At 41.1% G+C, this 24,066-nt stretch overlaps 1 protein-coding gene across 2 annotated transcripts in view; it reads left to right on the forward strand.

Moving 5' to 3' along the window:
• LOC124168217 overlaps positions 1 to 24,066 on the forward strand; it is a 171,015-nt gene that overhangs the window by 16,908 nt on the left and 130,041 nt on the right. Inside the window, exon 1 of one of the 2 annotated variants that reach the window (XM_046546360.1) lies at positions 4,484 to 6,515. The exons of the other annotated variant lie outside the window; for it this stretch is intronic. The gene's annotated coding sequence lies outside the window, so the exon portion shown is untranslated. Of the gene's footprint in view, positions 1 to 4,483; positions 6,516 to 24,066 lie in introns of those variants that run through there. 2 annotated transcript variants of the gene reach the window in all.

Below are 24,066 nucleotides of genomic sequence, written 5' to 3' on the forward strand. Positions count from 1 at the left end.
TTTTTTTAATGGGACGGAACGTCACTTTTTTTTTTACTCTCTCTCGGTCGGCTGGAGATGCGCGCGCATATGAATATTATTTGCCCTCACCGCCTTTCGTGGCGGCTCTTCAAGTGTCTCCATCATGGCACTTAAATTTTCCGTTTACGTCACGTACGCCTATCTATACGCAACAAACTGTGTTGCTGCGTACAAGTATAGTTCATGTAAATGAAGGAAATGAAGCAAGAATATAAATATGGACGACGCCTCGCAGACATATGAGACCTAGGAGACCAGCGGAAATGCGGGAAATTTTTAGCATAAGTAGTCTACCGCCTGACGCTTACAGTTTTTTATTTAGAACTTCTTCTCCTACTCTTTCAGTGATTCAACTCGAAGGTTGATATTGTCAGGTATTGTCAGGTGAGGGTCTAGTTCATCCTGGACTAAGCCTCATGTATGTGAATACCACTCGTAAGGGCGGGAGGGGGGCAGTTTGCGCCAACTCACACTAAAAGGATTAGTTATTTGGGGTTGTCCAAAGGATTCACCCGAGTTCTGAACCCGGGACCCTTCCATGTGCAGCCAAGCGCTTGACCACTAGGCTTCTACGCTCATCCTAAAGATCTGGTTGGCAGTCAAAATTCCAACTCTTCACCACTCCTTAACTACAACCCTTAGGCCAACCTGAAATCACCGCCTCTCCCCCAAGACCACCGGGGAGACTGGATTGCAATCCTAAACAGTATGGAAATAGGTGTGCTGAATGAGGAAGTTTTACTAATCATTATCCTTGTAACTGATAAACAGCATCACTATCATCGAGATTTTAGCGATGCTCAGTGGCCTGAAATCGAAAATATACTTGACATATATGAGATGACGTTTTTCGAGGCCGAAACCTCTAAGTTTACTATTTGCTATCCAAAAAATCGTTCGGATTCAATCACATCAGTTGGCATATACGAGCAAATTCGCCGTTGTCTAGTCCAAGGAATGGCTTTTTTTTACCATCTATTGGAAAATCATACTGATTAAATGGATAGTGGAGTGTTTCACTGGTGTGAAAAACGGTATCAACTACGTATGTATGTATGTATGCTACTTATTATCTATTTTGTTATAGTTTCAGAGACGTTACTCTTAGTTTGAGTGCCGTTACGTTACAAAATGAAGAACGCTAATTTAATTCGACCTTTCTCATAAAATGGAATAAAACTGGGGCCAAAAGATATATTTAAGGCGGGAAATGTATTTCAAGGATTTAATGAAGTGAACTGAAGACGTGGCTGACGAAAAATAAATCCACTTGCGATCCCGAATAGTAGCTAATGTTTTGAATGCACGTTAGGATCTCGTCTTCGAGCGGCTGTAGCAGTGGCGGTTTGCCCTTAAGGACTCTCGGACGCCGCCCCTCCCAAAGATTTGAAAAAGGAAAAAAGAAATAAATACCCATTCAATTGTAAGTATACATCTAATTAACCTAAGTATTTTTTCAATCGCTTACATCGAAAATGTAGGAAAAACACGCAGAAATAGCGCGAGAAGTTCGCATTTCTAGCCGCGGGGCGCTGGCCAGAACATCCTAATCCATCGCCATGCAGTTACATGAAGAGTAGTAGTGGTGGGGGCTGCTGGTGCTATGACGCGTCTAAGCTTGTGCCTTGTGGAAGTCTTGGGACGCCGCCCGAGCATGCGCAGAACGACGTATCTAGGGAGTTGACATCGCCGTTACGGCTGGCGGCATTATAATCTGGCGTTTACTTGGTGCTGTAGAGTCGAAGAATACCTTGTTTTTGTTTAAATTTTATTATTATAAATATTTAAATTATATTATTTTGAATTAAACAAATTTAATACCTTGATGGCAAATTAAAAACTCACTAAAATATACAAAATATTCAAAAATTTTGACCCCCCGATGTAGTGTGCCCCCCCCGAGCATTGGACTTACGAGCCGCCACTGGGCTGTAGTTGGAAACCCACGACTCACTTCTCTTATTTGTATGATGACGACGATAATTCATCATATTTTCCATGTTTTTTCCGGTTGTGTTGTGGAGTGGTATGACAAGGAACTAAGATTTCTTTTCCCTGTGTCACGATTCTTAAGTAAAACGCCTTCGAAAATGGGAAAAGTAATATTGTGAACGTTGATAAGGTTAATTTAAGCGTCCATAAAACGGAATATTCATTTCGGGCATTCGTCGAGAAGTCGTATAGCGGATGTGGAAATGTGGAGCGGGTGGGCTATTTGCCGATAAGTAGCCCATGCGATAAGCTATCGCCACAACGGAGTCATTAAGATCCGTTACCAAGTCTTAAGCGTCTATTCTTGTAAGTGGTTATAGGACACTCAAAGTCTATTTCTGGAAAACTAAGAAATATGAAACATTCGAAAGATTCTGTGTTCAAGAAAGAAATTAGGCTTACAGTCAAGTACTTAACAAAACACGTCATAATTATTTCATTTTCCACCTTCGCACGCAGTCGGCCGCTCTTCCAACACTCTTATTTTTTCACAATTGCTTAAATCTGTTGTCTGTTCGATAGAATTTTTATCACCTTATGCTCACCACCATTGAAAAATTGGTGCTCTAAGAGGTATTTTGCCCTGAGCTGATAATTAGTATTATTAACCAGGAATGTGTGTGTTACTCCGTTATAACGGACTCGATAATCGTATTTTTACCATCGTCGATGAGGACAGAGTTTTGAAAGTAAGTATCTGCAGCCTACTTCTTGAGCTACTCTCGGAGGGAAGTCGACTGCTTTTACCAGTTAGTGGTTGAGTTGATGACGTCACGAGTTCTTGCCGAGCGGATCATCGTTTCTCAATTACTCCTTCGTCTTGCGGGCATGGTCCTCGTGTGGTCCGTTGTTGTTCACACTCAGGTGAGTGATTACGTCCATCATTGAATGGTGCTGTATAGTAAATGAACAAAAACGGTAATGACGTCACCAACTACTGAAAAGTCATTGGATACGTTCTCGTTTTTTTATTTTTAACTTAAGAGAGAATGGCTGAATAGGAATTTTTTGTCGTATTTTATCTTTCCCTTACTTTCACCGTTTATGGCCTTGCGATTTCGTATCGTAGTGAATGACTCTATGCAAAATAAATGTACCACTTGCGACGCAACATGGCGTTGTAGTTGACAAAGCTCTAAGAATACTGAAAAAAATCCTAAAATGTGCGGGGGCTCCACGGTAGCTTTAGAATCATGAAAAAGGCGAAAGGAAGTTATTCCAATTGGAAAATCATGGCCTGTCATCCGATTTGAAAATTTTATTTCATCATTTCTAACGGATACTAAGGAGAGTTGTTAAGATTTTAATGAAATCTACTAATTAGTATCTTTTAACCTTTTCTGTGTACCGTAAGTATAATTATTTCCATGTTGTCCTCAGATTTTGCGTACTTACAAATGATTCCCGCGAATATTAATAAAAAAAAACCTTTTGTCTTTTTAGAAGGCATTTACGGTGTTTGAAGAGCGAAATCTTGCTACTGAGAAAGTTGATAATGCATAATTATAATTTTAATTAATACTTTTCCAAATATTTCAACCAGCTTTTGCGACATTATCACGTAATTTACCTCGGTTGACTTACAATTATAATATTAATTTGCTAATGACTGAGAAATTTGCATGGCAATAAGCCTAATTTTTGTTTTTGCTTAATTATTAAGATTTAACGAACATTGCACCACAATCAGTAAGGCAAATTCTTTCTTTCTTATTTGCAATGCGCCTCCTACCAGACTTTTAAAAATTAACATGAATTCAAAATATGCGAAAAAAAGAGAAAAATCAAAAGTCTAATCATCATCGTCAAAATCTATGAGAAAATTTGAAATTTTTCTAATCGTAATTTTTTCTATGAACGCAGCCATTGACCTGTGAGTTCTGGCATGACACGCTTTGTGTTCCCAATGGTTAATTTACTCCTAATTTTTTCCATATACTGGTCTTCAGGCTGCAATTAAGGGATGAGGCCAGTAAAAATATCAATAAATATCTATGGATTAGAATTGATAAAGAAATTATCTTCATGGATTCGGGGCGTTTATAGAAAAAATTGCGTGCATACGACGCCGTTATTTATTATTGTCCTGCGCAACTATGACTGCTAACTGCCGCTCTTAAGAAATTGAAATTGACTTGGTTTGTTTCTTAGCCGCATTAATGTCTTTTGCCGCCGCCGCGGCGGAAGAGTCTCGGGAATTGTGGCATTCCGCCCGGCCTGCCGGCCGGCTCGCACGATCAGCTGATGCATGAGGTCGTGCGTCTGTTGTGAAACCTCTCCCTCTCTGTCGGCGGTGTTGTTCGAGGGACCTTTGGCTCAGAGAAGGCTCTCTCCCTGTGTGGAGAGGGAGGGGGGTGGGTTTGGAAGCGGCTGATAAGCGGGAGGGGTGGGGGTTAGCTGCTCCCCCCCCCCCTGCTCGCCCATTTTTATCCCCGCTGACGAAACGGAGAGAACGGTTCTCTCCGGTCTTTATCTCAGTTGTCTCTCTGCGCGTCCAGGCGTGCGAGTGTGGAGCGCACGTTTTCCTAGCTTAAAAGCTCTGCTGGTGCGTGCGTGTGTCACCCCTGGAGGAGTACCCCCGTCCCCATTTCACTCCACCCCTTTTGCCGGAGGAGGACCTCCCCCTCGGCCGTGCACGTTCGCTCAGACCTCTTACAGGCGAGAGCGCAATTGAGCGTAGGTGCCATGGTAGGTGCATTCAGTTTGTGGGAAAGCTACACCTGCAAAACACCCGCGGTATACTTTTCCACGTATCGTTGCATTTCACTGTGGACTTAATAGGTGGAAGTGCGTGGTGTACTGTGTGTAAGTTGATCCTGCACTGTGGGCAAACCCCTCGGTGCGCTTGTACACAGGGTATATGAATTGACGCGAGTCTCCGTCTGAGGAACTCATGGGAGAAGCGAGAAAATAGTCCATTCGACCCCAAGGTTGATAGTGAATTAGCTCTCTGCGCTTCGTGGGAGCATCGCGCCGTCTATTTTGGAAGGAGCACCTGGAGGAACCAAAAAATCCATTCGACATCTCATGATAGTGTGTAGTGCAGTCCCCAAAGCAAGGAAGTCCATCGACCTTGTCATGATATCGCAGTGGTGTTAAGGCCATCTTCCGACACACTCAACTCTCTTAGCTGAGCGTAGTAGGTTGAATCTTTACCCATAGTGTAGGAAGTGAGGTTTCATAGGGGTCAATTTTTCAGTTTTCAATCTGGCTGCGGGCAGTGTTACCGATAATTAATTTTGATGAGGAGAGTTATTGAATGCTGATATTATAAATTTCTCTACCGAGAATTCACTGTGCCGAGAAGAGTAATCGAATGGTGATGTAAACCAACTTGCCACTGAGAATTCAGTGTGCTATGGACGTTAGTCGAATTGTGATATTATAAATTTCTCCACCGGTTCACCGAACCTCAAAGGGGGGGTGGGGGTGTTTTGGTATTTTCTCTTGCCGGGCGGAAGTGTGTTTTCGTTCGTCAAGGTGAGCGCGGAGTCGACAATGAGAGTGACGGTGCAAGGGGGGAGGTGGTGCGCGCGCTGCCCCTCACATCTCGCCGAGGACGGGCGGTCCACCTCGGAGGAGGAGATGGGCGCCCCCACGTTGGAAGGGAGGGCCGCGTGCTCTTGCTGAAGGAAGGCTCACTCGAAGAGTGTACGCACACACTCCTCCACCACCCTTCAAGACGAGAGGACGGCCGTGGTGGTGGAAGATGGACCCGTGAAGGCAGCTGGAGCCTATCGAAGTCTAGTGCTGTGATCCGTGTGAATTGGTGATAACCGAGTGTATATAATTATTGAGCCTTCACAGGAGGCGGTTTTCTCAATCATACACTGCTGGATGTGCCTCGTTGTATTTAAATACCAGGACACAGTTTTAATTTCATGTGGCCGTGGTCAGATGTGTCAGTAGTTAGTGATTCCCTAGTGCAAGAAGGTAGTTTTCGTTGGGGACAGTTTTCTCCATCATTTTTAATCCATCACATTTCATACGAATACCGTGGCACACAATTTCTCGTGGCCTTGGTCGATTTTCGCCGAGAATTCAGTGTGCTACAGAGTCATCGAATGATGATGTTTGTAAATTCGGTTTAATTTTGCTGCTACGTGTAATTCCATGCGGTTCAGTGAGTCTTCGGTAGTGTAAGGAATTGAGAGAAGTCGCCAGTTGTGTGTGCCTTGATCGCTTAATATCCCGAGTGCGTGTGTTTTTTTCTTATCTGCGTGGTTACATACCGACATATATCATCCGGATTCTTCGCCCTCGCTGGCACGGGGAGCCGAACAGCGTTTGTTCTTTTGGTGATTGCCATTTCTCGTGTTTTCCCTCCTGAGGATACGCACAATTCTCCATCGAGATTGGTCTACCATTCCCCTGTTATCTTTGAGAACCTCCTTTCATCCCCCCCCCCCCCCCCGGAATCTTCTCTCCGACCTGACCTATCCATTGGTGACGGCATGATCTCCGCTGGGGGCGCAGCTGCGCGGATCGTCAGCCGGACCACGGTGAGTGACCAGGACGGCGACGGTGTCCTTGAGGACCCACATGCTTCCCTCTTTACACATCGAATATTGTTTTTCTTAGGTGACTTATCACTCATTTAAATCTGACCTTGTATTTTAGTGAAGGGAACAGTGTATACCACTGTCAATATTTGCCTCCGAGAGTTCAGTGTGCTACTGATTGTGAGAGTAATTGAATTATAATGTTATAAATATCTCCACCGGTTCGCCTAATCTCAGAGGGGAGGGTGTTTTGGTGTCTCTTGCCGGCCGGAAGTGGTTTTCCCTCGTCAAGGTGATCGCGGTTTATGGAATAGTTCTAATGCATAGCGGAAGATAGTAAAAGTTTCTAGGGTGTAACTAATTTACAGCTGATAAGTATTGTGAGAGGATAATGAGGTAAAATTTTCTAATTCACAAAAACATAGGCTAGTGTTTACCAGGCCCTGATCATAAAAAAGGATTTTAGCATGTAAGTAAGGTCATCGCTGTAGTGGAAGATATGCGGCCACTTCAAAGGTGGACGGTTGGTGACGAATTACTCACCTAAAACTTGTGCCTTCATATTGTAATTTTCGGGGTGTGTAAAATTGACCCAGGGTAGCATGTGCCCGTATCTCAAATTTTGTAACTCTTCACTTAGTATTTCTCGGATAAAATTTTTCATATATTCGAGATATGTACAGGAGGGTGCTATTTGCTGTATGCTAAGGTCTATACTACTCATCCTGAAAAATTCAAGATGATTGCTTAAGTTTTCGACGAGTAATACTTCAACTAGAAAAGACGAAATACGTCCGTCGAGAGGTATGTGTGCGTCCTTATAAACCTTGTTTACCCGTCGAATTTGACAGCTATAGCAGTCGACTGTCAGCTCGACTCGAATGTGTGGACAGTGGCTGCGTAACACTGCGAAGAGAGAATGTTGCGTTCTCTGCGAGAATGTTGTCCGCCTTGATTCTATCTACAAGGTTTGTGCCAAAAGTAATGAGCTTCATTTTTTTGCCACGCGACTGTGCAACGCCACCTGCGCGACTGATTGGAAGTAGTGGGGGGGACTTTAAGCTTGTCAGCGACACCTCGTTCAGTTGCATACGAGCTTTTGGAGCGGTAGGACATCTTTTTTAGTAAACCTCCGCGCAGTGTCTCGTCGTGGTTAGGATGGAGAGAACTTTGGAGCAACGCTATGCGATAAAGTTTTGCGTCAAACTTCAAAAGACGGCGAAGGAAACATTTTATTTGCTCACTGAGGCCTTCAAGGATGATTGCTTGTCGTACTCGCAGGTCAAAAAGTGGCACAAGTCGTTCAAGGAAGGCCGGGAAGAAGTGGCCGATGAGGCCCGTTCTGGGCGTCCATCAACATCGCGAACGGGCGATAATGTCACCCGTGTGCGAGATTTACTGAACAAAGACCGCCTGATGAGTGCTCGTTTGATGGCAGAAAAATTAAATTTGAAAAATTAAATTTTTCCGAAAACAGATGTTCATCAAATTGTTTCAGAAGACTTATGCGTAAGACTCCATGCGTAAGATTTGCGCGAAACTTGTGCCAAAAGTCTAGTCCGACGCTCAAAAACAGCAGCGCGTGGAAGTGTGCAACGAGCTGCTTGAACTCTGCGAGGAGGATCCAAATTTCCTTGACAACGTCATCACAAAAGATGAGTCGCGGATCTTTGAATACGATCCGAAGACGAAAAAACAGAGTGCGGAGTGGCACACGACCTCGTCACCGCGTCAGAAGAAAGCAAGAATGAGCAAGTCCCGCATCAAGTCCATGGTCATCGTGTTCTTCGACGCTAAGGGAATCGTGCACTACGAGTTTGTACCACCTGGGCAGAACGTCAACAAGAACTTCTACAAAGAAGTTCTTAAAAGACTCAATCACAGAGTTACCCGCGTCCGGCCAGAGATCCAGTCGTCATGGAGACTCCACCATGACAACGCGCCGAGTCACACCGCCTTCGTAGTCAACTCCTATCTGACCCGGATCGGTGTTTCAACGGTGCCACGGCCCCCCGATGAAGCCCCGGCAGACTTCTTCTTGTTTCCTAGGGTGAAAAGGGAGCTGAAAGGAAAGCATCTGGAGACCCTAGATAACATTTAAAAAACCACGACGAGGTGCCTTAACAGCATTCCGCAAAGCGAGTTCCAGAGGGCCTACAATGCATGGAAAACACGTTGGAATAGATGTATAGACGCGGGAGGAGACTATTTTGAAGAGTATTAAGTTGCATTATATGTTTGATCAATAAATCTATTTTTTTGAAAAAAGGCTCATTACTTTTGGGACAAACACTGTATTAGCGACATTAAGAAGTTCAAATTCGAAGGTACATCTACATCTACATCTACATAATACCCTGCGAGCCACCTCTAGGGTGTTTGGCAGGGGGTGATCAATCACCAGCATGCAGCATGCATTTGGACTCCCACATGCACACCACACCGTCCAAAAAACGTCCCGTATAATAACAAACTATACTACTATATGCTGTTAGAAATAGAATATAGAATAGAATTTCAGAAACATGCATTAAGTTTTACATAGGTTAGTAGGCTACACTACAAGTCATGCAATCTATTTACGAGTTCTATTGCTGCCGTTATAATCTCTTATTGATCGTGGAAAAAATGACATTCGGAATCTGTCTGTTCTACAATCTATCTCTCTTATTTTATTTATATGATCTGATTTTCCGTAGTACGTTGGCGTCCGCAAGATATGGTTAACTTCGTCAGAAAAGACACTGCTCTTGAGTCTATTTTTCAATCTACGGTTCGACAGAGATTCCCATCCGAGTTTATCTAAGAGGTCAGTTACACTAACATGACTATCGTAACGACCTTTCACATACCTGGCAGCTCTTCTTTGCACGCGTTCTAACTCTGTTATTAAGCCTTTTTCATGAGGGTCCCAAACACTGGCAGCGTATTCCAAATGTGGTCTAACGAGGGAAAAGTAGCTAATTTCTCTCACTTTGTCGTCGCACTTTCCTAATATTCTTTTAACAAAACCAATTTTACGATTAGCTTGACCGGTTATTTCTCGAATATGTTTATTCCACGATAGATCATTATTGAGTCTAACGCCTAGATATTTCACGGATTCAACTGCATTTAATTGGGTGCCTCGAATGATATAGTTACGCTGTAGGGAGTAATTCTTCTTCCAGAAATTCATTACGACGCATTTTTCCAAATTTAATTCCAACTGCCAAGCATCGCACCAAGCTTGGATAGCAGCAAGGTCATTCGTTAGTTCATCCATATCTTTGCTGGAACGGATTTCTCTGTAAACTACAGCGTCGTCTGCAAATAATCGTAACTTCTGTGTACTACTTCGCCAATGTCGTTTATATAAAGAAGGAATAGGAGTGGGCCAATGACACTACCCTGAGGAACGCCAGAAGTGACTCTAACCTCATTGGAGACTGGAGGTAGTAGGAATGAATATATCACCAGCGCCAAACGTTGATATAACTGATCGCAGGCAAAGACTGTGGTTACAGTTTTCTTTGTTTCAAGTTTTTGACTTTATGAGAGATCAATGGTGAGCGAAAAGTCTAGCATAATATCTCATGAAGAAGAGGAAATTGTAATATTTCTCTGGAGTAGTCGTCACGTTTTTCTTATTGTGCCTTTTATATAATGAAGCGCATTATTGGTTCTCCGGAGACTTTTGCCTTTTCATAACTTACTAGAAATAGTTTTTTTATCTGCTGCTATTTAGCAGTCAACTACCACTTGTAAACAAGGCTTTATTGTTCATCCTCTGTTTCATGGCCTGTTCCACATCTGAAAATGTATCTGCATTCTATCAATCTCCAGCTATCTGCAGAATATTAAAAAAGCAAGCATATAGATTATCTAAAATTTCATGAAACTCAAATGGGTTGAATGAGAAGCATAGGAGACAGGATGGCTTTTAGATTACACGATTTGGGTAGGTCAAGTAATTGAAGAAAAGCGAGTTCATCGGTCATCCTTAGAACAATAACTAGATTTTTCTAAAAAAAATTCCATACGTGGTTAAAATGTTGGTAGTTGTAATATACACAAACTGGGGGTAAACTTTTCCGGAGTCACCTGCATGTTATTGTTGACGTCGGTTAAAAATGATTTCAATTTAAGGGTGGTAATCATAATACAAACTCTTTGGTTTGATCTATCTGAAACCGTAAGAGTTGTTCTATAGCTGTACTACTGTTTGTGGTGTAGCAAGAGAAGATGAAATGTTCAGTTTTTTTTGCTTTCAAATTCGCTTTCCGAGAACTCGCTTGTCAGCTGTGATTATCTAATCGCCTATGAAGTGAATAAAACCACTAGTTTATCCTATGTGAGCGGAGGATGAGAATTCCATATGGGTACTCCAGGAGTCAAAGGTGGTGACATAGAGCTGGAGGGGGAGGGACGGAGGCGTGGGAGATAGAGAGAAAGCGCAGATGAGAGAAGGAAGTTGATAAATATGTACTACAAAGCAGGAGATATTCCCGAGATTACATCCCGTCAACGCTTTCTGACTTCCGCCTGGCATTTCGATTCATAACAATCGTTGCGCAACAGACTTGTCGAAGAGCCAGCGACTTTTGCAATCGAGTAAAGGGAGTGCACCACCTTTGTGATGAATTTCCAAGAGTTTAACAATGTAGGAATCACCAAACGTACCCTTGATTTATTTACTCACACCACGTTTGAATGGATATACAAAAAACTTGCATCGCTGACGGCAGTGTGATCCGAGTTTCAAGCTTCAAATAAATAGGGAATTTATAAGCGTGATGATAAAGTTTATCCATTCCATAACTTTTCATTGAAATTCTCGCGAGTAGAAATACTTTATTGCAAATATTGAGGATAAATGGATGCTTTCACCGTCGCGTTGCGGGCATTTTTGAAGACCGATTGAAAGCGAACGAAGTGGTAGTAATAATCCTGCTTCTACGCAAGGAGGCTACATCGAAAAAATCCCATTCCATTCCGTAGTAGGTTGATTGTTGTTGCCTTTTCGGGGACATTACAATTGGTTTCTGAATATGTCCGCAGCGCGTGAATAAGTGCAATCTCGTTTGTGTACTCGCAAGGAATAATGTCGAAAAGTTATGCAATTTGTGCATTATGTGATCAGAAGTATATATTTCGGTTAACAACTCGAATTATAGCTTATTTTCCATCAAAGTCGCATAACTCTGCTCGACAGTGACTTTTGTAAACCCCTTCAAATGCGTAGTGGGTGACGACAATTTTGGCGGCCGACTGCAGAATCCTCTTATTCTGATATTCGTGCGTCTGCGGGACGAACTTGGGCCTCATCCACGCAGATCCTCTTAGCCACGAGTGTTAGAAAAGGGGATTGTCATGTAGGCCTCTAAATGTGTTGTCACCCACCGCGCATTTAAATGGGTTTACGAAAGTCTCCATTCGCGTCGCTGACGAACAAATTGATCTAAGTTTCTTGGGGAAATAAGGTGAAATCAGCGGATTTAACCGAAATCTATCTACATGATGATGTGATCTATCAAATTCATGACGTTTCAATGCTCTTCCTCGCAATTACAAACATTATAATGAGAAATATTGGGAAACAAACGGATCGCATTGCACTCATCACCCCGCCGCGGACATTTTTGAAAATAGATTAAAATGCGACCGAAGTGGCAACAGAAATCAGCCTTCAATGGGATGGAATTGGGACTCCTCTATGCAGTCCCCTTGCGCTTATAGCACTACCGTGTGAGGAATTTCTTTCCGCATCGGCTGCAGACCGCTGCTGGTGGGTTGAATGAAAGCCTTTGTCGCTTGAGGCATCACGGTCGACCGCTGACACCTGTGCGTGTGTTGTTTGTGCTGCTCTTTCCCTTTCTCTCTCCTTGGGACAGCAAGTGCCTTTCATTCTCGTCCCACTCTCTTCTCGGGCGATGTGGGAAAGCGAAAACACTCACCCATAGGGATACGTGAAGCAGTTCAATTACTGATATTTTAGACAATTTTTGGTGGATGTTTTGCTACGGTGATTTTCATCTTTTCGCGTGTTGTGCGGTGGATATTGAAGGGACCAATTGAGATAAAATACATGGAAATTGCATGATAGAATACAATGGACAGTTGCATCAAAAATTTTACAAAAAGTCTTGTTTTCCGTTTCCTCTTTGTTTTTCGTTTTCTCATTTGTGCATTTCACGTTGGTTTAGGGGCAATTTTTTTAAAAGCGCAATCCCTTCTGGCGAACGTACCGGTAGGAAATTGCAGGTACTCGTTCACTTGCAAACTAGATACGCTCCGAGTGCTTGGTTGTGTGAGGGATTGGTCATCAGTTGGAAATGACTTACGCTGGTACATATTACATTTTTACCAGAAGCCAAAATATAACCTTAAAGTTGCTGTGCCGGCTGACATAGAATCACTGCGTGAAGAACACATGCCAATAGCGCTCGATCTTTTGATGAAACTATGATAAAAACATTATCACTGGTAAATTAAATCAAAATTGCCAAAAAAATCGCTGCTGAGAATAATTTTCAGGGTTTCCACTCAGGGTTTCCACTCAACTGTGAAAACCTTAAAACCGTGAAATAGCCGTGAATTTTGTCTACCGCGAGTAAAACCTGGAAAAAGCCGCGAATTTCGTCGTAAAACCTTAAAAATCTCTCAAACTTAATTGTAAAACTACGATTGACCGATAGAAAGAATGATCGATATGTCGATCATGTTTCAAGGTCTGTAGTCACTCGCAGACACTGTCTTTGCATTTATCTGCACACCTGTATTCGAAGCGCAAATATTGGGCTGTTTGCCGGGACGACACTTCGACCTAAAACCTGTGATTGGAAGACCGGTAACCAAAGTGTCATTAAACCCTGGCGAAAAATCAGATACCTTCCTGCCACCCTACTACTTCCATTTACCCACTCACAACCTTTATCCGGCCCTGAATTTTGCTAACGATAGGTGATTTCATAAGAGATATTAACTTCATTGCTGCGTTTGCATTCACAGCGTCTGTTGCGTTTAGTAAGTTTTTAGTTGACGTGCGGCTGGTGATTGTTATGTGATCAAATATATCCGACTAAAATGGCTCGTTAACGGACCGTGAATTTGAAGACATTTAGACCGTGAAAACTGGGAAAAACCGTGAATTTTATAATTTAGTGAGTGTGGGAGCCCTGAATTTTGTAATAGAAACCAATTTCCGCTTTATGCGTGCGATTGCCGTGGACGCTTCAAGAAGAAATTTTTGGAATATTTCAAGCATTTTTTTTTTTCAAAAATAAAATTCGTTTGTAATTGCCGGTGGTCGAAAGGCCGTCTTTCGCTGTGAATATCTCGAGAAGTAGGCGATGGATTGAAAAAAATACAGGTATTTATTTTTAGGACTATCATAATGATAAATTTAAAACTAGTGAACAAGTCCATTATTACTTCTCCTTCTACTTTACACAATTACGAGTTCAGGGATCGTTCGAAATCTTCCTTCTGGTATAGTGACAAATTCATACTGTGTGATTTTCCAAGCATATTGTGTCGTTCTCTGTTTTACATTTTTATCCTGTCCTTGGTGGTCTCGTAGTTCTTTGTGCTCGTGGAAATGTATTGGCAACGACAATGCATGTCTGCTCGAGGTCGAAATCGAGTCGGTGCTTGCATATCTAGTATGAAGAAGGCTCGGGGCAGTTAAACACACATTTTTCAGCACTAGATGAATGGATTAATATTACGAGCACCATTCAAGTGATAAAGCGTGTTAGCATTTGAGTGAACGTTACTAATTGGAAGACAATGTGGGATAATCAGTGCTCGTTGTTCCTTTTGAGGCGACTGATTTCTTAGTAGTAGGCAATCTTTGCCAGATTATTTTCATTAACTTTATACAGTTCTTTTGAATTTCTCGTACATAAAAGTCAGTTGGTTAAACCCAGCTTTCCGCTATCTTCATCTGAGGCTAATCAATTTGCACCGATATATTTCTGCTTTTTTCAGGTTCAACTTATTTGCTACTTTTAATTCTTTCGATTCGTTCGCTGTACTTACTTTACTTTCCGAGAAACTCTTCAAGAAGCCCTCTTTCTTAATGTCTATATTAGAATGTAGGCAAGCGGTTTATGCTTTAGGAGAGAAATAAATATTTAAATGCCAAATAGAATCGTTAACTTCCTTGTTTTAATCATTGAAATCCATTGTGTACATCGCTGTTTACCTTTATTGAATATTTACGCGAATTGTACCTTCTGTACGTTTGTTATTGCATCTCCTTTTAAGGATTCCGTAATTTTTCAAAATATTTTCCTCGGTACTATATATCGTTTTTTGTTTTGCAAGGTAAGAGAGAGCATTTTGAAATTTGGCTCACTTATATTGTTGGCAGTGGCTTCTGTTTTTCGTTTGTTCAAATGGCTGGTGTGGCCATTGTATTTTAAGACAAGACTTTTTACGCTTGCTTTCTTTTACGATGTTTACCACAAGAGTCGTGATAAAAATCTTCGTATTTTTTGCGATCATCGGCACTCGACGCACTTACAAGCCAAGGAAAGTGATTAAAATATCATGTATCTCCTTTTAAAGATTTACAGTCTGCCGCCGATAAATGAATTTCAGTGCGACGTTGGGGAGTGCATATCAGCATGTCGTGGATAGCTTTTGAAGAAGAGGGGTAATTGTAATTCAATCTTTTTAGAGATTTTGTGAAAAAGATAGGTAAAAAAACATCTCAGGACATGAGCAATTACATGTTCCCCTTTCGTAGAACCCCTGACAAAAATGTTGCTATAAAATAAAAAGGAAATTCTTGTACTTGAGCTGCAAGGTTTTACAACACACGACCTGATTTTCGATTTTGGTTATCCACATCATCAGGTCAACCTGCTGGCCAGCCAACGATGGGGCTAATAAAACCTAATGACATTAGTAAAAGTTTTCTTTAACATTTTCTATCGATGAGACGCCTCCAAGTAAACTAGACGAAATTGAGTAAACTTTTATCAGTGTTCAAGAAGATATTGTATCAAATTATAAAAATGAGTATAATAATACAAAACTAATGTTGAGAATTATCTATCGTTTCAGTATTTATTTTGTGAATTTTTTTTTTTAACTTTCACTGTGAAATATAACTTACTTTGTATCCACCCCTTTCATTTCTTAACCAACCCGGGTTCCAACACAGTTGCATTGCCGTCATCTGAGTAAGAATGATTTCCCCACTTCTGTGTTGAAACCCGATCGGTTTATATATAATGATGAGTTGAAAATGGCAGCAAAAAAAAGCGTCGAACCTTTGGCAATGCTGTGTGCCGGGCGTGTTGGAATGCGTGGAGCGTGTTTCTTTGTCCGCTCCAGCTGTTGCTCTTTTGAGACGCGTTCGTTTTCCGCCTTCCTTGGTCGGATCAGCTGAGAGAGCGGCCGGTGAGCGTCCTTGGTCGCATTGGGGCAGCCCACGTTGAGGCCGCAGTCGTCGACTCTTCTCTGTTGTTGGGAGAGGGGAGGGTTGGCTGGACGCGTGAAGGACTCTCCGCCCTTTGAAAGGGGAGGAGGAGGAGGCATCCGGAGAGGAAAACATTCCCCCTCTTCTTCGCGTCTCAGAAGGAAAGACGAAAGCCCCAATCTCCACCTCCACCCTTGGATGACAGGGCGAGTCACCTTGCCTCTTCATCGCTCACTTTCGCCCTCGCCTTGTCTAAATAATTTGTAGATTTTCGCCCCGCCATGAACTCCTAATATTAATAATGTCATCAAGAATATTACAATAGAGATTTATCTGGTCAGTCTCTCAATGCGTAGTCACCTGCCGATAATTAAAAGAATCTACAGAAGTCGTCACACGCGTCGCTGCCGAGCATAGCGATCCAATTTTCTGGGGGAAATTAGCCATAATTAGAGCTCTTGACCGAAATTTATGCCTTATAATGATGAGATCTATCAAATACATAGGTACTCAGTGCCATGACTGGAGTTTGTAATGTAGTATAAATGAAATATCGAGAATAATGCTCCACTTAGCTCCAATATTGCCTACATTTTTGAAAACCCATTAAAATGCGCCCGAAGAAGCAACAAAAATCGTACTTCAATGAGGATACATTAGCCTTCTCTGTTATAATTTTTGGCTGTTTATAGCCCATGAGGTAATTATGTACGTATGAAATCACATTTTAAAGCACTGGAGATAAAGAAAAGAATCACTTTATTCGGAGAATTAATAAAACTAGGAAATGTATTGAAGAATAATTCTATTTCATTGTTGAAAATGCCATTTTAAGCGAATGAAAGATAAAGTATGTAAACTTAACAACCCCTCCCTACTGTGAATGTGTAAATTTCTCTAGTCTGTGGCATAATACTTCGGTTTATGTCCCACCCTCACCTATTCAAACCTTTTTTCTGGTTGAAGCTCTCATTGAGTGATCAAATAACTAAATCTTCTGTTGGGCGAATTAAGCCGGTATATGTACCCGCTGTCGAGCAAAATAAATTTTTCTAGATTTTAACTCTTGGAGTAACCGAACGGATAACTTCACTCGCCGCAAGAAAAAATGTGCGTGAAAAGGGAGGAAAATGGAGACAATCTTTTGAAAAAGTTACAGTTAGTGTAAATGTTGTTATTCATTTCCATTCTCAGAAGTTTCGTCTGAGTACCTATATATCTATGACCTTGCTCTTCTATTGCATTACCGTATTGATTATTGCAATTCGATCATTTCTCCCCTGTTCTTGCATCCTCCGCCGCCTGTTTTACCATTGCTCTATCCGATTGCTTTGAAAAGTTCTGGATGTCAATAACCTCATTTATTAAGATCATCCTGGACTTTCGTCAACTTTAACCGTTCTTGCTAACTACCATTTCTGTTCTTAATTTTTTTGTATTTTGTTTTAGGGTGCCTCGACAACTGAGGTCATTTGCATTCTGTTCTTAAATAGCTGTTACTGTCTCACATGCTAAAAAATCTATCTATCCACGCGTGCGCAATTCAATCGGGACCGTTAAATTCACAGTGATCATGCTGCATCTGCAACTGTATCACCAACAAGTTTTTCCTCTTCGAAGAGGCTGTGTTGAAGTCTTCGTGAGTTTCTCGGTCATAAAGAAAAGTCTATGAATTTAAAATTTTCATTAATCATATCAGAAATCAATCATCGTAATTGCTTCCAATGTGCCGCCTATATATATCCGTAACGTCTTCACTCACCCTGGTTCCAGGAGTCGCCAGTTGTTGCTTTAAAATTTACCGATTCGATCCAGTTAAAATTTTTGAATATTACCCAAAGTCAAGGGTAAATGATAGTTATAGACCGTATTTTGCTCTGGATTGGGTTGAGATGCTCACGTTGGTCATACCATGGAAAAAATGAAGTTGGTTAGTAATGCCATGTCTGTGATGCGTAAAATTTGCTCGCTTTGACACGATATCTTCGGAACGTGAATGTTACTTTCTTTGGTCCTGTCCTTATGTAGCTCCCGTGTATGGGCGGCCGATGGTAAAGTTTTATATTCTTATTTTCGGACTTCGGCCGATGAAGTTTTCATGGCAAGGTAAACTTCCTCGGTCAAAGGCCAACCTTTTTGGGGCAAGGCAGCGTTCAAGGTTTGGTCAGTAGAGCGGTTAATGTGCGTCGTAGCTTCTCGCACTGACCCTTCAAATTGTGCTTTGAATAGCGAAAACACGAGTATAGTAATTCTCTAGTAGGTCACTAGATGTGCTGTCACCAATCGTGCTTTTTAATGTATTTACAGAAGTCGTAACTCGCGTCCCTGACGGGAAAGCGATCCAAGTGTCACGGCGAAATAAGTTGTGACGGGGGCCTAAATTTAGATTCGTGAAGATACAATATATCGAATCGATAATATTAATACTGAGATTGAATAGATCGCTTTACATCCATAGCCCCGCTGCGAGAATTTATAAGAAAGATGGAAATGCGCTCTGGCAATATTTCCTTACAAATATATCGATTTGCAAAATCTTAATAGGGTAGTTTCCTTCATCAAAGAAAACGATAGGCATGGATTGCGATTCGTTACCCACCATTAGTGTATTCATAATACACAAATTATTTGGTTTTAGAAATACCGGTTTAGACGAATGGCAAGGGTCAAATTTTATCCTCATTTGAAAAAGGCCAGATTGGCGCCCATGCGATTCCACTCCGCGTGACGTCACAGGGACCTAGTTTCTACACGAGAGGATAGGAGTTATACATCGTCTGAGGTTACCAATGCATGCATGAGGCACAGAGCTCAGGGAAACATGTCTTAATAATCACCTATTAAAACTGGCTAAGGTCGGAAAGTTTTCTTCGTTTGATAAGGTATTAATAAACCTTTAAGCCAAGCGCTACCATTCAGCAAGGTACTCAGCTATCCGCTAGCATCCTGCGTCCTATCAGCGCTCAGAGCCTCGATCAAGGTCACTTCACAAGGAGAGAGGGGGAACCAGAAATGCGTCGCACGGACTTTCCTACTTACGCGTCGCGTTTTTGCGCGCTTGAAAATTTTCACTTTTCATTTAATCGCGAAAAATAGATATCGTCATTTAAAAATCTAAAAGCGCAAAATACGTACTCCAGGAGTAATAATCTTTCGATTTAGGCAATAAAAAAATAATAGGAAACCACCCTATTGGAAGAAACTCTCTCCAAATGTTATAACTCAAAAGTACCAAATATCATAAGTAAAAAAATATTAAAACGAAAGCAATAAGGTCATTCAGATTTTTGTTTTTTATAAAAGAAGTAAGAGGCAACGTGTACCAAGCTTCTACGGGAGCGACTGATGCCTCCTGTGTATAATCCTTCTTGAGTGAAATCGGGAATGCGGTGGAAGCGACACCTGTCCGATACGGCACCTGAGGTTTTTTTATTTTGAGATAGTTAAATTGGCAGTCATGTGAAGGATCCTTTGGGTCATTGTAAAGGTGGGATTTTACGTTGATTTTTAGCACCCTCCTTTCGTTACTCTCATCGCCATGACGTTAACGGAAATATCCGATGATATTTTTTGTGTAAGTATTTTTAGTGACGGATTCCGACATTTAGAAGGGATTCTGTGTCAAGGTTGTTACTTTCTAATTTTTTACCGTAGTGCTGGTATCTTAAAATTAATTTCGACGGATCTCTTTCGTAAATTTTGTCCATACCGAGGAAGAAATAATAAAGGAAGAAGTTTGATGTTCGTTTTCGTTCACCTTCCCTATTTTCAACGTAATAACATCATTTTGACTTCTTTTGAAGAATGTTTAAAAGCGAATTAAATCTTGCAAGAAGGAAAGTTTGTGGAACATCCTTGGAAATGGCACATGTCCCTTCAAACTGGTGTGAGAGAAATATGTCGAAAAAAAAACCCTTTCTTTAGAGTTGATATCAGCCAGACGAGTACTCTAGCGAAGATTGAGATTTTTTTTGCGTATTACGTATTTTTTCCGTGTATTTTATATTCGAATTCCCCAGGAAAATATATTTTCTGCTCCCATTTCGGAATGTAAAGCAAATATTTGATAACTTCGATGATTGTTATCGAAAGTAACAGTCTGATTATTTAGGGAGCGTGTATATAGTGGGTTATAAGTATCATTGTAATTAATTACGCAGTCCGAAGATAGATAACTCTCTCCTTTTATTCAAGTAAATACCGCGGGCACATTCCTATTCGTCATCTTCGAATAGCTGGCATTCGAGCAGAGATTGGCGTCTCGTATTTTCCCTGGAGCATCCAATGTTAACTTTGATATCTCGACTCTCTAGGAGATTTTTTCCCCTTTCGGAATTGATAGCGCGCAAACTCCGTGGGATAATTTCTCACGTCGCTCCCGGCATTTTTGTGACGCTGCGCGTCCTTGATAAAATATTGAGACCGAGTTTGGGTCTCAGATTAATCTCGCCGGCAGAAAATCGAAATTTTGTAGCCTTTTCTGTATTATTTTCTCTGAAAATCGAAGTTTTTGGGTCCTCCAGTCTCGATTGTACTCATGCAGTCGTATAATGGATATGAAAAGATGTTAGAAAATGCACCTTATTTAATTATTAACCAGTTTTTAATATTTCATTAAGTTTCTTTCATATTAGGCCAATATCAACTGTTTTCTAAAAAAAACCAAGATAGCTTGAGTTTATACACTTTACGCTGAAACGGAAGTCAATTTCGTTCCGTTAATTTTTTCTTCGTATATCCAGTTAATATCCATTTAAATGTTTTTCAAAACTATTTAAAATCGCGTTTTTGTTTGTATTACTGTGCTTTAAAAAAATGTGTATGCACTGTTATTTCCCTTTTAGGAGTGCATGTAGGAGATTTGCCTCTAATTTACTCTTTTTCCCCGCATCATATTGATTTAATCTATTTATAGGCCACATCTTGAGACATGATGGCCTGATGAAAACAATCGTCGAAGGACAGGTGGAAGGCAAGAATGGAAAAGGAAGACCTCGAACAAAATATATGGAACAAGTAAAGAGAGATGTGAAAGAGAAGAAATACGTAGGAGTGAAAAGATTAGCTGATAGGAGAACTGAGTGGAGAGCTGCGTCAAACCAATCCTAGGATTGTTGACCAGTGATGATGATGATTAAAATTTTAGCGCAATTTAAAGCGCATTTAAATATTTTTTTCTGTTGATAAAAGGCCTATGAATGACTTTTATATTAAGTTTTTACGATTTATTTAATAGCAGTCAATGTGCTAGTGCCTCAACAACTGATCTGGAATTGATTGAAAACAGATATTGACCAACTCGAGCAAATTTTTGTTGATAAATATATTTAATAAATATTTTTTCATTGCTTCCAAGAATTATTTATGCCCAATTGATCGAATTTCCACTTTATCAAACATGTGTGCTATCTAGGCAGTTTTATCCTGAATGCGATGCAACCCAAATGACATGTATTCACCCTTACGCCGATTAAAATAAACCGTAGAATTACCGTAGATTAGTCATCACTGATTCATTCTTGGTTGCTCTACGATTTCATGTATGGTAAATTTTTTCGCGTTTGCCAGGACTCGCATGAAGACTCTCCAACTCACTTGAAGGCTATATTAATGCTGCCGCGTCGCTATAGCTTATTCTTCACTCTACACAGAGCATTGATAGACGCAGATCGACGCATTTTTCCCAATATGTGTTTGAAATAGGGCATTTGCACTCGCGAGGAATAGCATTGTAAGCTTATGGATTCGATATTATAAAATCGCGAATGTAAATTTGGATCAGAAGCTCTGATAATAGTTCATTTTCACGTGAAATTCGGCTCGTTCTGTCGTCAGAATCGCGAGCATCGTCAAAATCGTCAGCAGCAACGTTATTGAACTCATTTAAATTCGCGATGAGTTGGAGCACACTTATGACCGAATGGAGAATCCTCAATTGTAATTTCCGTGGTATCAACCAGTAACCTCAGTACAAGGAAAAATCTATCTTTATTTATTTGTAATGAGATGAAAAAATCCCGTCATCTGTGCAAGAGCAAAAACCTTTTCGTCGATGCGAAATTCATTGACAACTTATAATCTGCAAAAAAATTTAAATGATCGACCAATCTCCTTGTGAATTACTTTCGGGTTTCCAATTTATTATGCTTGATGGGTGTCGGCGTTCGACGTTGGTCGGAATTATTCATTCAGAAACTAACCCGGTTGAGAAACCCGGAAGAATTCACCCGTACCATTCACTGGAAAAGCATTAGTACCTTCAATTCATTGATATTTCTGGAAAACCTTAAATTGTCGGATTAATGAGTTTTAAGTGTGGTTTTAGTCGTCATGCATTTCGAAAGACTTTCGTCGAGTGGCGCAGATCCCGGCTTTCAAGCCGTTTCCTCGTGAGTCCCCTCGTCTCTGTCTGCTAATCGTCCTCGCCTCGGTTCTCGGCTTGGATACTTTCGTCGTGGCGGTCGAGAGATTATCTGCAGTGGTGTGTTGTACATGTGAGGGTGTGTCTGAGAGAACTATCATTTTTATAAGCGCCCACAGGAATAGACGTGGCGACCGTGAATGTACCCCATTGAGTTTTAAAAAGCCTTCTCAAGGGGCTAAGGAGTGGCGTGGACGTACTGAGTGGACCACTCGCTTCGCTTGTGCCTAAACATCCTGTGTTGCAACCCTCCTCCCTCCCTCCCTCCTCAGAGAATAAATAAAACCCGCGATCTCTCGTCTCCTTGGCAATGAGCGGAAATTTTTGCGCCATCCCTTATTTTTACGACCTCTCTTCTGAAGAATGCTTTCCTTTGTCTCTCTCCAAATGTTAGTCGTTTCCAAGGGAACTGCATGGAAGAAGCCCCAGAAGTCCATTGCGTGAAAACTTGATTTTTGTTTCCTTTTCCGTTATCATTAAAGTAGTCTACCGACCAAGGTAGTTTTCCATGTAGTATTTAAGAAGTATTCTGGCAGTCTCCCCTCCTTTCATGGACTTCCCTATTAAATTTATAGAAAGGCCTGCTCCCTTTAATTCTATCTAAAAACCGTAATCTCTTCCTTCCTATCCCCCCTTTACCCAGCATTATATCCTCCAACTCTGTTTTCAATATACCATCCCCCCTCAGTACTCGCTCCATCCATTGCCTTCTATCTCCTCTGTTTATTTCGTATATCATCTAGAAGCTGCCTCTCCTAACCCACCATGTCCAGCACTTCGTCCTTCCTCCTCCTTTCCATTAACTTCGCCTTCTTCATACTTCTCCACTCCTGTCAAAAATGTTCACAGCGGGTCGATGAATTTTGAGCAAACCACTTATTTTTATTATTTGCAATACATAAAGCTACCAAATTTTTCGCGAAAAGCTATAATAATTTCAGATCACTTCCACAATTTCCTCTCAGTATTTGTAATAGACTAGAAATCATGTGTGCGGGCAATTTATAAAATATCTCTATTATTTATAATACAATTATGTACGGAACATTAATTAAAAATGACTGTGTGTTTCCGAAATATGAACAATTTGCTACATCTTGCGTTAGAGTCTTTGCACTTGTGTGAGGAATGGCTTTAAAGAATTTTGAATTCGTTAAATCTTGTCGCCATGAATACAATTGTTAGTTAACAGCCCTAGTTATATCTTCTATACCCGTGAACAAGGGACTACATCGATGACTTCCCAGTCTGTCCCGTAAAAGCTTAATTTTTGTTGCCGTTTTGAGCGCATTTTAATCGGTTTTCACAAATATCCGCAGCGCGGCGATGAGTGCGGAGCGATCCATTTGTTCTTAAGGCCGCTATACACGGTGAATGATCGTGCGAATGATCATGCTGAATGATCACGTGATCATTCACAGGATCATGCGGGCAAAATAGAACATGTTTTAAATTTCACTGTATGATCATGCGCATGAAGGTTCGTTCATTCGCGAATTGTTCCGTCATACACGGTTAATGATCGTGCTGAATGATCATGCGAATGAAATCTTTCGCCGTGAATAGCGGTTGTAGACTATTTGCAGTCGCGAGAAATAAATCACATTTAAAAGTTACGTCTTCGATTGATCACTTCATCGTGATAGAAAATTTCGGTTAACAATTATGGCACATTTATCCGCAAAATTCGGATCTCTTTGCTCTTCAGGGACGCCATT

Source organism: Ischnura elegans, chromosome 1, assembly GCF_921293095.1.
Source record: "Ischnura elegans chromosome 1, ioIscEleg1.1, whole genome shotgun sequence".
Classification (NCBI taxonomy): domain Eukaryota; kingdom Metazoa; phylum Arthropoda; class Insecta; order Odonata; family Coenagrionidae; genus Ischnura; species Ischnura elegans.